Raw genomic sequence first — 9748 nt, 5'->3', positions numbered from 1 at the left:
TATCGAGGCGTTTGAGAGTTAATTGAACGGAAATTTTTCTTTTTAATTGTTTCCAAATGTGGAGGAAAAAGATCGTGCCCCGAGTGAAGATCGAACTCACGACCTTCAGATTATGAGACTGACGCGCTGCCGTCTGCGCTATCGAGTCGGTTGAGAGGTAATTGAACGGAAATTTTTCTTTTTAATCGTTTCCAAATGTGGAGGCAAAAGCTCGTGCCCCGAGTGAGGATCGAACTCACGACCTTCAGATTATGAGACTGACGCGCTGCCGTCTGCGCTATCGAGGCGGTTGAGAGCTAATTGAACGGAAAATTTTCTTTTTTATCGTTTCCAAATGTGGAGGCAAAAGCTCGTGCCCCGAGTGAGGATCGAACTCACGACCTTCAGATTATGAGACTGACGCGCTGCCGTCTGCGCTATCGAGGCGGTTGAGAGCGAGTTGAACGGAAATTTTTTTTTAATCGTTTCCAAATGTGGAGGTAAAAGATCGTGCCCCGAGTGAAGATCGAACTCACGACCTCCAGATTTTGAGACTGACGCGCTGCCGTCTGCGCTATCGAGGCGGTTGAAAATTGATTGAACAGGAAAAAAAATGTTTTTAATCGTTTCCAAATGTTAAGGAAAAAGACCGTGACCCGAGTGAGGATCGAACTCATGACCTTCAGATTATGAGACTGACGCGCTGCCGTCTGCGCTATCGAGTCGGTTGAGAGGTAATTGAACGGAAATTTTTCTTTTTAATCGTTTCCAAATGTGGAGGCAAAAGCTCGTGCCCCGAGTGAGGATCGAACTCACGACCTTCAGATTATGAGACTGACGCGCTGCCGTCTGCGCTATCGAGGCGGTTGAGAGCTAATTGAACGGAAAATTTTCTTTTTTGTCGTTTCCAAATGTGGAGGCAAAAGCTCGTGCCCCAAGTGAAGATCGAACTCACAACCTCCAGATTATGAGACTGACGCGCTGCCGTCTGCGCTATCGAGGCGGTTGAGAGTTAATTGAACGGAAAATTGTCTTTTTAATCGTTTCCAAATGTGGAGGAAAAAGATCGTGCCCCAAGTGAAGATCGAACTCTCGACCTTCAGATTTTGAGACTGACGCGCTGCAGTCTGCGCTATCGAGGCGGTTGAGAGTTAATTGAACGGAAAATTTTCTTTTTAATCGTTTCCAAATATGGAGGAAAAAGATCGTGCCCCAAGTGAAGATCGAACTCACAACCTCCAGATTATGAGACTGACGCGCTGCCGTCTGCGCTATCGAGGCGGTTGAGAGTTAATTGAACGGAAAATTGTCTTTTTAATCGTTTCCAAATGTGGAGGAAAAAGATCGTGCCCCAAGTGAAGATCGAACTCACAACCTCCAGATTATGAGACTGACGCGCTGCCGTCTGCGCTATCGAGGCGGTTGAGAGTTAATTGAACGGAAAATTTTCTTTTTAATCGTTTCCAAATATGGAGGAAAAAGATCGTGCCCCAAGTGAAGATCGAACTCACAACCTCCAGATTATGAGACTGACGCGCTGCCGTCTGCGCTATCGAGGCGGTTGAGAGTTAATTGAACGGAAATTTTTCTTTTTAATCGTTTCCAAATGTGGAGGCAAAAGCTCGTGCCCCAAGTGTGGATCGAACTCACGACCTTCAGATAATGAGACTGACGCGCTGCCGTCTGCGCTATCGAGGCGGTTGAGAGAAGATTGAACGGGAAAAAAATGTTTTTAATCGTTTCCAAATGTGGAGGAAAAAGATCGTGCCCCGAGTGAGGATTGAACTCACGACCTTCAGATTATGAGACTGACGCGCTGCCGTCTGCGCTATCGAGGCGGTTGAGAGCGAGTTGAACGGAAATTTTTCTTTTTAATCGTTTCCAAATGTGGAGGCAAAAGCTCGTGCCCCGACTGAGGATCGAACTCACGACCTTCAGATTATGAGACTGACGCGCTGCCGTCTGCGCTATCGAGGCGGTTGAGAGTTAATTGAACGGAAAATTTTCTTTTTTATCGTTTCCAAATGTGGAGGCAAAAGCTCGTGCCCCGAGTGAGGATCGAACTCACGACCTTCAGATTATGAGACTGACGCGCTGCCGTCTGCGCTATCGAGGCGGTTGAGAGAAGATTGAACGGGAAAAAAATGTTTTTAATCGTTTCCAAATGTGGAGGAAAAAGATCGTGCCCCAAGTGAAGATCGAACTCACAACCTCCAGATTATGAGACTGACGCGCTGCCGTCTGCGCTATCGAGGCGGTTGAGAGTTAATTGAACGGAAAATTGTCTTTTTAATCGTTTCCAAATGTGGAGGAAAAAGATCGTGCCCCAAGTGAAGATCGAACTCACAACCTCCAGATTATGAGACTGACGCGCTGCCGTCTGCGCTATCGAGGCGGTTGAGAGTTAATTGAACGGAAAATTTTCTTTTTAATCGTTTCCAAATATGGAGGAAAAAGATCGTGCCCCAAGTGAAGATCGAACTCACAACCTCCAGATTATGAGACTGACGCGCTGCCGTCTGCGCTATCGAGGCGGTTGAGAGTTAATTGAACGGAAAATTTTCTTTTTAATCGTTTCCAAATATGGAGGAAAAAGATCGTGCCCCAAGTGAAGATCGAACTCACAACCTCCAGATTATGAGACTGACGCGCTGCCGTCTGCGCTATCGAGGCGGTTGAGAGTTAATTGAACGGAAATTTTTCTTTTTAATCGTTTCCAAATGTGGAGGCAAAAGCTCGTGCCCCGAGTGAGGATCGAACTCACGACCTTCAGATAATGAGACTGACGCGCTGCCGTCTGCGCTATCGAGGCGGTTAAGAGTTAATTGAACGGAAATTTTTCTTTTTAATCGTTTCCAAATGTGGAGGCAAAAGCTCGTGCCCCGAGTGAGGATCGAACTCACGACCTTCAGATTATGAGACTGACGCGCGGCCGTCTGCGCTATCGAAGCGGTTGAGAGTTAATTGAACGGAAAATTTTCTTTTTAATCGTTTCCAAATATGGAGGAAAAAGATCGTGCCCCAAGTGAAGATCGAACTCACAACCTCCAGATTATGAGACTGACGCGCTGCCGTCTGCGCTATCGAGGCGGTTGAGAGTTAATTGAACGGAAAATTGTCTTTTTAATCGTTTCCAAATGTGGAGGAAAAAGATCGTGCCCCAAGTGAAGATCGAACTCACAACCTCCAGATTATGAGACTGACGCGCTGCCGTCTGCGCTATCGAGGCGGTTGAGAGTTAATTGAACGGAAAATTTTCTTTTTAATCGTTTCCAAATATTGAGGAAAAAGATCGTGCCCCAAGTGAAGATCGAACTCACAACCTCCAGATTATGAGACTGACGCGCTGCCGTCTGCGCTATCGAGGCGGTTGAGAGTTAATTGAACGGAAATTTTTCTTTTTAATCGTTTCCAAATGTGGAGGCAAAAGCTCGTGCCCCGAGTGAGGATCGAACTCACGACCTTCAGATAATGAGACTGACGCGCTGCCGTCTGCGCTATCGAGGCGGTTGAGAGAAGATTGAACGGGAAAAAAATGTTTTTAATCGTTTCCAAATGTGGAGGAAAAAGATCGTGCCCCGAGTGAGGATTGAACTCACGACCTTCAGATTAAGAGACTGACGCGCTGCCGTCTGCGCTATCGAGGCGGTAGTGAGCGAGTTGAACGGAAATTTTTCTTTTTAATCGTTTCCAAATGTGGAGGCAAAAGCTCGTGCCCCGACTGAGGATCGAACTCACGACCTTCAGATTATGAGACTGACGCGCTGCCGTCTGCGCTATCGAGGCGGTTGAGAGTTAATTGAACGGAAAATTTTCTTTTTTATCGTTTCCAAATGTGGAGGCAAAAGCTCGTGCCTCGAGTGAGGATTGAACTCACGACCTTCAGATTATGAGACGGACGCACTGCCGTCTGCGCTATCGAGGCGGTGTTAAAAGGAAATTGAACGGAAAATTTTCTTTTTAATCATTTCCAAATGTGGAGGCAAAAGCTCGTACCCCGAGTGAGGATCGAACTCACGACCTTCAGATTATGAGACTGACGCGCTGCCGTCTGCGCTATCGAGGCGGTTGAGAGATCATTGAACGGAAAATTTTCTTTTTAATCGTTTCCAAATGTGGAGGCAAAAGCTCGTGCCCCGAGTGAGGATCGAACTCACGACCTTCAGATTATGAGACTGACGCGCTGCCGTCTGCGCTATCGAGGCGGTTGAGAGTTAATTGAACGGAAAATTTTCTTTTTAATCGTTTCCAAATGTTTAGGCAAAAGCTCGTGCCCCGAGTGAGGCTCGAACTCACGACCTTCAGATTATGAGACTGACGCGCTGCCGTCTGCGCTATCGAGGCGGTTGAGAGTTAATTGAACGGAAAATTTTCTTTTTAATCTTTTCCAAATGTGGAGGCAAAAGCTCGTACCTCGAGTGAGGATCGAACTCACGACCTTCAGGTTATGAGACTGACGCGCTGCCGTCTGCGCTATCGACGCGGGTGAGAGATCATTGAACGGAAAATTTACTTTTTAATCGTTTCCAAATGTGGAGGCAAAAGCTCGTGCCCCGAGTGAGGATCGAACTCACGACCTTCAGATTATGAGACTGACGCGCTGCCGTCTGCGCTATCGAGACGGTTGAAAGTTAATTGAACGAAAATTTTTCTTTTTAATCGTTTCCAAAAGTGGAGGCAAAAGCTCGTGCCCCGAGTGAGGATCGAACTCACGACCTTCAGATTTTGAGACGGACGCGCTGCCGTGTGCGCTATCGAGGCGGTTGAGAGTTAATTGAACGGAAAATTTTCTTTTTCAGCGTTTCCAAATGTGGAGGAAAAAGATCGTGCCCCGAGTGAAGATAGAACTCACGACCTTCAGATTATGAGACTGACGCGCTGCCGTCTGCGCTATCGAGGCGGTTGAGAGTTAATTGAACGGAAAATTTTCTTTTCCAGCGTTTCCAAATGTGGAGGAAAAAGATCGTGCCCCGAGTGAAGATAGAACTCACGACCTTCAGATTTTGAGACTGACGCGCTGCCATCTGCGCTATCGAGGCGGTTGAGAGTTAATTGAACAGAAAATTTTCTTTTTAATCGTTTCCAAATGTGGAGGAAAAAGATCGTGCCCCGAGTGAAGATAGAACTCACGACCTTCAGATTATGAGACTGACGCGCTGCCGTCTGCGCTATCGAGGCGGTTGTGAGTTAATTGAACGGAAAATTTTCTTTTTCAGCGTTTCCAAATGTGGAGGAAAAAGATCGTGCCCCGAGTCAGGATCGAACTCACGACCTTCAGATTATGAGAATGACGCACTGCCGTCTGCGCTATCGAGGCAGATGAAATTTAATTAAACGGAAAATTTTCTTTTTAATCGTTTCCAAATGTGGGGGGAAAAGATCGTGCCCCGAGTGAGGATCGAACTCACGACCTTCAGATTTTGAGACTGACGCGCTGCCGTCTGCGCTATCGAGGCGGTTGAAGGTAGATTGAACGGGAAAAAAATGTTTTTAATCGTTTCCAAATGTGGATTAAAAAGATCGTGCCCCGAATGAAGATCGAACTCACGACCTCCAGATTTTGAGACTGACGCGCTGCGGTCTGCGCTATCGAGGCGGTTAAAAGTTAATTGAACGGAAAATTTTCTTTTTAATCGTTTCCAAATGTGGAGGCAAAAGCTCGTGCCCCGAGTGAGGATCGAACTCACGACCTTCAGATTATGAGACTGACGCGCTGCCGTCTGCGCTATATACGATTGAGAGCGAATTGAACTAAAATTTTTCTTTTTAATCGTTTCCAAATGTTTAGGCAAAAGCTCGTGCCCCGAGTGAGGATCGAACTCACGACCTTCAGATTATGAGACTGACGCGCTGCCGTCTGCGCTATCGAAGCGGTTGAGAGTTAATTGAACGGAAAATTTCCTATTTAATCGTTTCCAAATGTGGAGGCAAAAGCTCGTGCGCCGAGTGAGGATCGAACTCACGACCTTCAGATTATGAGACTGACGCGCTGACGTCTGCGCTATCGAGGCTGTTGAGAGTTAATTGAACGGAAAATTTTCTTTTTAATCGTTTCCAAATGTGGAGGAAAAAGATCGTGCCCCGAGTGAGGATCGAACTCACGACCTTCAGATTATGAGACTGACGCGCTGCCGTCTGCGCTATCGAGGCGGTTGAGAGTTAATTGAAGGGAAATTTATCTTTTTAATCGTTTCCAAATGTGGAGGAAAAGATCGTGCCCCGAGTGAGGATCGAACTCAAGACCTTCAGATTTCGAGACTGACGCGCTGCCGTCTGCGCTATCGAGGCGGTTGAGAGATAATTGAACGGAAATTTTTCTTTTTAATCGTTTCCAAATGTGGAGGAAAAATTTCGTGCCCCGAGTGAGGATCGAACTCACGACCTTCAGATTATGAGACTGACGCGCTGCCGTCTGCGCTATCGAGGCGGTTGAGAGTTAATTGAAGGGAAATTTATCTTTTTAATCGTTTCCAAATGTGGAGGCTAAAGATCGTGACCCGAGTGAGGATCGAACTCACGACCTTCAGATTATGAGACTGACGCGCTGCCGTCTGAGTTATCGAGGCGGTTGAGAGTTAATTGAACGGAAATTTTTCTTTTTAATCGTTTCCAAATGTGGAGGAAAAAGATCGTGCCCCGAGTGAGGATCGAACTCACGACCTTCAGATTATGAGACTGACGCGCTGCCGTCTGCGCTATCGAGGCGGTTGAGAGTTAATTGAAGGGAAATTTATCTTTTTAATCGTTTCCAAATGTGGAGGAAAAATATCGAGCCCCGAGTGAGGATCGAACTCACGACCTTCAGATTATGAGACTGACGCATTGCCGTCTGCACTATCGAGGCGGTTGAAAAGAAAATTGAACGAGAAAAAAATGTTTTTAATCGTTTCCAAATGTTTAGGAAAAAGATCGTGACCCGAGTGAGGATCGAACTCACGACCTTCAGATTATGAGACTGACGCGCTGACGTCTGAGTTATCGAGGCGGTTGAGAGTTAATTGAACGGAAATTTTTCTTTTTAATCGTTTCAAAATGTGGAGGAAAAAGATCGTGCCCCGAGTGAAGATCGAACTCTCGACCTTCAGATTTTGAGTTGACGCGCTGCCGTCTGCGCTATCGAGGCGGTTGAGAGAAGATTGAACGGGAAAAAAATGTTTTTAATCGTTTCCAAATGTGGAGGAAAAAGATCGTGCCCCAAGTGAAGATCGAACTCACAACCTCCAGATTATGAGACTGACACGCTGCCGTCTGCGCTATCGAGGCGGTTGAGAGTTAATTGAACGGAAAATTTTCTTTTTAATCGTTTCCAAATATGGGGAAAAAGATCGTGCCCCAAGTGAAGATCGAACTCACAACCTCCAGATTATGAGACTGACGCGCTGCCGTCTGCGCGATCGAGGCGGTTGAGAGTTAATTGAACGGAAAATTTTCTTTTTAATCGTTTCCAAATATGGAGGAAAAAGATCGTGCCCCAAGTGAAGATCGAACTCACAACCTTCAGATTATGAAGCTGACGCGCTGCCGTCTGCGCTATCGAGGCGGTTGAGAGTTAATTGAACGGAAAATTTTCTTTTTAATCGTTTCCAAATGTGGAGGCAAAAGCTTGTGCCCCGAGTGAGGATCGAACTCACGACCTTCAGATTATGAGGCTGACGCGCTGCCGTCTGCGCTATCGAGGCGGTTGAGAGTTAATTGAACGGAAAATTTTCTTTTTAATCGTTTCCAAATGTTTAGGTAAAAGCTCGTGCCCCGAGTGAGGATCGAACTCACGACCTTCAGATTATGAGGCTGACGCGCTGCCGTCTGCGCTATCGAGGCGGTTGAGAGTTAACTGAACGGAAAATTTTCTTTTTAATCGTTTCCAAATGTGGAGGCAAAAGCTTGTGCCCCAAGTGAAGATCGAACTCTCGACCTTCAGATTATGAGACTGACGCGCTGCCGTCTGCGCTATCGAGGCGGTTGAGAGTTAATTGAACGGAAATTTTTCTTTTTAATCGTTTCCAAATGTGGAGGAAAAAGATCGTGCCCCGAGTGAGGATCGAACTCACGACCTTCAGATTATGAGACTGACGCGCTGCCGTCTGCGCTATCGAGGCGGTTGAGAGTTAATTGAAGGGAAATTTATCTTTTTAATCGTTTCCAAATGTGGAGGAAAAGATCGTGCCCCGAGTGAGGATCGAACTCAAGACCTTCAGATTTCGAGACTGACGCGCTGCCGTCTGCGCTATCGAGGCGGTTGAAAGTTAATTGAACGGAAATTTTTCTTTTTAATCGTTTCCAAATGTGGAGGAAAAAGATCGTGCCCCAGTGAGGATCGAACTCACGACCTTCAGATTATGAGACTGACGCGCTGCCGTCTGCGCTATCGAGGCGGTTGAGAGTTAATTGAAGGGAAATTTATCTTTTTAATCGTTTCCAAATGTGGAGGCTAAAGATCGTGACCCGAGTGAGGATCGAACTCACGACCTTCAGATTATGAGACTGACGCGCTGCCGTCTGAGTTATCGATGCGGTTGAGAGTTAATTGAACGGAAATTTTTCTTTTTAATCGTTTCCAAATGTGGAGGAAAAAGATCGTGCCCCGAGTGAGGATCGAACTCACGACCTTCAGATTATGAGACTGACGCGCTGCCGTCTGCGCGATCGAGGCGGTTTAGAGTTAATTGAACGGAAATTTTTCTTTTTAATCGTTTCCAAATGTGGAGGAAAAAGATCGTGCCCCGAGTGAGGATCGAACTCACGACCTTCAGATTATGAGACTGACGCGCTGCCGTCTGCGCTATCGAGGCGGATGAGAGTGAATTGAACGGAAATTTTTCTTTTTGATCGTTTCCAAATGTGGAGGCAAAAGCTCGTGCCCCGACTGAGGATCGAACTCACGACCTTCAGATTATGAGACTGACGCGCTGCCGTCTGCGCGATCGAGGCGGTTGAGAGTTAATTGAACTGAAAATTTTCTTTTTACTCGTTTCCAAATGTGGAGGAAAAAGATCGTGCCCCGAGTGAGGATCGAACTCACGACCTTCAGATTATGAGACTAACGCGCTGCTGTCTGCGCTATCGAGGCGGTTGAGAGTTAATTGAACGGAAAATATTCTTTTTAATCGTTTCCAAATGTGGAGGAAAAAGATCGTGCCCCGAGTGAAGATCGAACTCACGACCTTCAGATTTTGAGACTGACGCGCTGCCGTCTGCGCTATCGAGGCGGTTGAGAGTTAATTGAAGGGAAATTTATCTTTTTAATCGTTTCCAAATGTGGAGGAAAAAGATCGTGCCCCGAGTGAAGATCGAACTCTCGACCTTCAGATTTTGAGTTGACGCGCTGCCGTCTGCGCTATCGAGGCGGTTGAGAGAAGATTGAACGGGAAAAAAATGTTTTTAATCGTTTCCAAATGTGGAGGAAAAAGATCGTGCCCCAAGTGAAGATCGAACTCACAACCTCCAGATTATGAGACTGACACGCTGCCGTCTGCGCTATCGAGGCGGTTGAGAGTTAATTGAACGGAAAATTTTCTTTTTAATCGTTTCCAAATATGGGGAAAAAGATCGTGCCCCAAGTGAAGATCGAACTCACAACCTCCAGATTATGAGACTGACGCGCTGCCGTCTGCGCGATCGAGGCGGTTGAGAGTTAATTGAACGGAAAATTTTCTTTTTAATCGTTTCCAAATATGGAGGAAAAAGATCGTGCCCCAAGTGAAGATCGAACTCACAACCTTCAGATTATGAAGCTGACGCGCTGCCGTCTGCGCTATCGAGGCGGTTGAGA

At 46.4% G+C, this 9748-nt stretch overlaps 32 non-coding genes across 32 annotated transcripts; all 32 read right to left on the bottom strand.

Moving 5' to 3' along the window:
* Nucleotides 1–214: 214 nt before the first annotated feature.
* TRNAM-CAU (transfer RNA methionine (anticodon CAU)) lies at nucleotides 215–287 on the bottom strand. The gene has a single exon. It is a non-coding gene; the product is annotated as a tRNA-Met (tRNA).
* A 66-nt stretch (nucleotides 288–353) lies between these two features.
* TRNAM-CAU (transfer RNA methionine (anticodon CAU)) lies at nucleotides 354–426 on the bottom strand. Its single transcript has one exon. It is a non-coding gene; the product is annotated as a tRNA-Met (tRNA).
* Nucleotides 427–490: 64 nt separating this feature from the next.
* Nucleotides 491–563, bottom strand: TRNAL-CAA (transfer RNA leucine (anticodon CAA)). The gene has a single exon. It is a non-coding gene; the product is annotated as a tRNA-Leu (tRNA).
* A 68-nt stretch (nucleotides 564–631) lies between these two features.
* Nucleotides 632–704, bottom strand: TRNAM-CAU (transfer RNA methionine (anticodon CAU)). The gene has a single exon. It is a non-coding gene; the product is annotated as a tRNA-Met (tRNA).
* A 66-nt stretch (nucleotides 705–770) lies between these two features.
* On the bottom strand, nucleotides 771–843 carry TRNAM-CAU (transfer RNA methionine (anticodon CAU)). The gene has a single exon. It is a non-coding gene; the product is annotated as a tRNA-Met (tRNA).
* Nucleotides 844–1744: 901 nt separating this feature from the next.
* Nucleotides 1745–1817, bottom strand: TRNAM-CAU (transfer RNA methionine (anticodon CAU)). The gene has a single exon. It is a non-coding gene; the product is annotated as a tRNA-Met (tRNA).
* Nucleotides 1818–1883: 66 nt separating this feature from the next.
* Nucleotides 1884–1956, bottom strand: TRNAM-CAU (transfer RNA methionine (anticodon CAU)). The gene has a single exon. It is a non-coding gene; the product is annotated as a tRNA-Met (tRNA).
* A 66-nt stretch (nucleotides 1957–2022) lies between these two features.
* TRNAM-CAU (transfer RNA methionine (anticodon CAU)) lies at nucleotides 2023–2095 on the bottom strand. The gene has a single exon. It is a non-coding gene; the product is annotated as a tRNA-Met (tRNA).
* A 623-nt stretch (nucleotides 2096–2718) lies between these two features.
* On the bottom strand, nucleotides 2719–2791 carry TRNAM-CAU (transfer RNA methionine (anticodon CAU)). The gene has a single exon. It is a non-coding gene; the product is annotated as a tRNA-Met (tRNA).
* Nucleotides 2792–3413: 622 nt separating this feature from the next.
* TRNAM-CAU (transfer RNA methionine (anticodon CAU)) lies at nucleotides 3414–3486 on the bottom strand. The gene has a single exon. It is a non-coding gene; the product is annotated as a tRNA-Met (tRNA).
* Nucleotides 3487–3553: 67 nt separating this feature from the next.
* TRNAK-CUU (transfer RNA lysine (anticodon CUU)) lies at nucleotides 3554–3626 on the bottom strand. The gene has a single exon. It is a non-coding gene; the product is annotated as a tRNA-Lys (tRNA).
* Nucleotides 3627–3692: 66 nt separating this feature from the next.
* On the bottom strand, nucleotides 3693–3765 carry TRNAM-CAU (transfer RNA methionine (anticodon CAU)). The gene has a single exon. It is a non-coding gene; the product is annotated as a tRNA-Met (tRNA).
* A 207-nt stretch (nucleotides 3766–3972) lies between these two features.
* Nucleotides 3973–4045, bottom strand: TRNAM-CAU (transfer RNA methionine (anticodon CAU)). The gene has a single exon. It is a non-coding gene; the product is annotated as a tRNA-Met (tRNA).
* A 66-nt stretch (nucleotides 4046–4111) lies between these two features.
* On the bottom strand, nucleotides 4112–4184 carry TRNAM-CAU (transfer RNA methionine (anticodon CAU)). Its single transcript has one exon. It is a non-coding gene; the product is annotated as a tRNA-Met (tRNA).
* Nucleotides 4185–4250: 66 nt separating this feature from the next.
* On the bottom strand, nucleotides 4251–4323 carry TRNAM-CAU (transfer RNA methionine (anticodon CAU)). The gene has a single exon. It is a non-coding gene; the product is annotated as a tRNA-Met (tRNA).
* A 205-nt stretch (nucleotides 4324–4528) lies between these two features.
* On the bottom strand, nucleotides 4529–4601 carry TRNAM-CAU (transfer RNA methionine (anticodon CAU)). Its single transcript has one exon. It is a non-coding gene; the product is annotated as a tRNA-Met (tRNA).
* Nucleotides 4602–4667: 66 nt separating this feature from the next.
* TRNAL-CAA (transfer RNA leucine (anticodon CAA)) lies at nucleotides 4668–4740 on the bottom strand. Its single transcript has one exon. It is a non-coding gene; the product is annotated as a tRNA-Leu (tRNA).
* A 205-nt stretch (nucleotides 4741–4945) lies between these two features.
* Nucleotides 4946–5018, bottom strand: TRNAL-CAA (transfer RNA leucine (anticodon CAA)). Its single transcript has one exon. It is a non-coding gene; the product is annotated as a tRNA-Leu (tRNA).
* Nucleotides 5019–5362: 344 nt separating this feature from the next.
* On the bottom strand, nucleotides 5363–5435 carry TRNAL-CAA (transfer RNA leucine (anticodon CAA)). The gene has a single exon. It is a non-coding gene; the product is annotated as a tRNA-Leu (tRNA).
* A 343-nt stretch (nucleotides 5436–5778) lies between these two features.
* Nucleotides 5779–5851, bottom strand: TRNAM-CAU (transfer RNA methionine (anticodon CAU)). Its single transcript has one exon. It is a non-coding gene; the product is annotated as a tRNA-Met (tRNA).
* Nucleotides 5852–6056: 205 nt separating this feature from the next.
* Nucleotides 6057–6129, bottom strand: TRNAM-CAU (transfer RNA methionine (anticodon CAU)). The gene has a single exon. It is a non-coding gene; the product is annotated as a tRNA-Met (tRNA).
* Nucleotides 6130–6194: 65 nt separating this feature from the next.
* Nucleotides 6195–6267, bottom strand: TRNAS-CGA (transfer RNA serine (anticodon CGA)). The gene has a single exon. It is a non-coding gene; the product is annotated as a tRNA-Ser (tRNA).
* Nucleotides 6268–6333: 66 nt separating this feature from the next.
* TRNAM-CAU (transfer RNA methionine (anticodon CAU)) lies at nucleotides 6334–6406 on the bottom strand. The gene has a single exon. It is a non-coding gene; the product is annotated as a tRNA-Met (tRNA).
* Nucleotides 6407–6611: 205 nt separating this feature from the next.
* On the bottom strand, nucleotides 6612–6684 carry TRNAM-CAU (transfer RNA methionine (anticodon CAU)). Its single transcript has one exon. It is a non-coding gene; the product is annotated as a tRNA-Met (tRNA).
* Nucleotides 6685–7585: 901 nt separating this feature from the next.
* Nucleotides 7586–7658, bottom strand: TRNAM-CAU (transfer RNA methionine (anticodon CAU)). The gene has a single exon. It is a non-coding gene; the product is annotated as a tRNA-Met (tRNA).
* A 66-nt stretch (nucleotides 7659–7724) lies between these two features.
* TRNAM-CAU (transfer RNA methionine (anticodon CAU)) lies at nucleotides 7725–7797 on the bottom strand. The gene has a single exon. It is a non-coding gene; the product is annotated as a tRNA-Met (tRNA).
* A 205-nt stretch (nucleotides 7798–8002) lies between these two features.
* On the bottom strand, nucleotides 8003–8075 carry TRNAM-CAU (transfer RNA methionine (anticodon CAU)). Its single transcript has one exon. It is a non-coding gene; the product is annotated as a tRNA-Met (tRNA).
* A 65-nt stretch (nucleotides 8076–8140) lies between these two features.
* TRNAS-CGA (transfer RNA serine (anticodon CGA)) lies at nucleotides 8141–8213 on the bottom strand. Its single transcript has one exon. It is a non-coding gene; the product is annotated as a tRNA-Ser (tRNA).
* Nucleotides 8214–8556: 343 nt separating this feature from the next.
* Nucleotides 8557–8629, bottom strand: TRNAM-CAU (transfer RNA methionine (anticodon CAU)). Its single transcript has one exon. It is a non-coding gene; the product is annotated as a tRNA-Met (tRNA).
* A 66-nt stretch (nucleotides 8630–8695) lies between these two features.
* TRNAM-CAU (transfer RNA methionine (anticodon CAU)) lies at nucleotides 8696–8768 on the bottom strand. The gene has a single exon. It is a non-coding gene; the product is annotated as a tRNA-Met (tRNA).
* Nucleotides 8769–8973: 205 nt separating this feature from the next.
* Nucleotides 8974–9046, bottom strand: TRNAM-CAU (transfer RNA methionine (anticodon CAU)). Its single transcript has one exon. It is a non-coding gene; the product is annotated as a tRNA-Met (tRNA).
* Nucleotides 9047–9112: 66 nt separating this feature from the next.
* TRNAL-CAA (transfer RNA leucine (anticodon CAA)) lies at nucleotides 9113–9185 on the bottom strand. Its single transcript has one exon. It is a non-coding gene; the product is annotated as a tRNA-Leu (tRNA).
* Between the last annotated feature and the right edge of the window lie 563 nt (nucleotides 9186–9748).

Source organism: Leiobunum rupestre, chromosome 2, assembly GCF_980474605.1.
Source record: "Leiobunum rupestre chromosome 2, qqLeiRupe1.1.hap1, whole genome shotgun sequence".
NCBI classification, from domain to species: domain Eukaryota; kingdom Metazoa; phylum Arthropoda; class Arachnida; order Opiliones; family Sclerosomatidae; genus Leiobunum; species Leiobunum rupestre.
The sequence above is the reverse complement of the archived record's forward strand: the minus strand, read 5'-3'. Positions and strand labels throughout refer to the sequence as shown.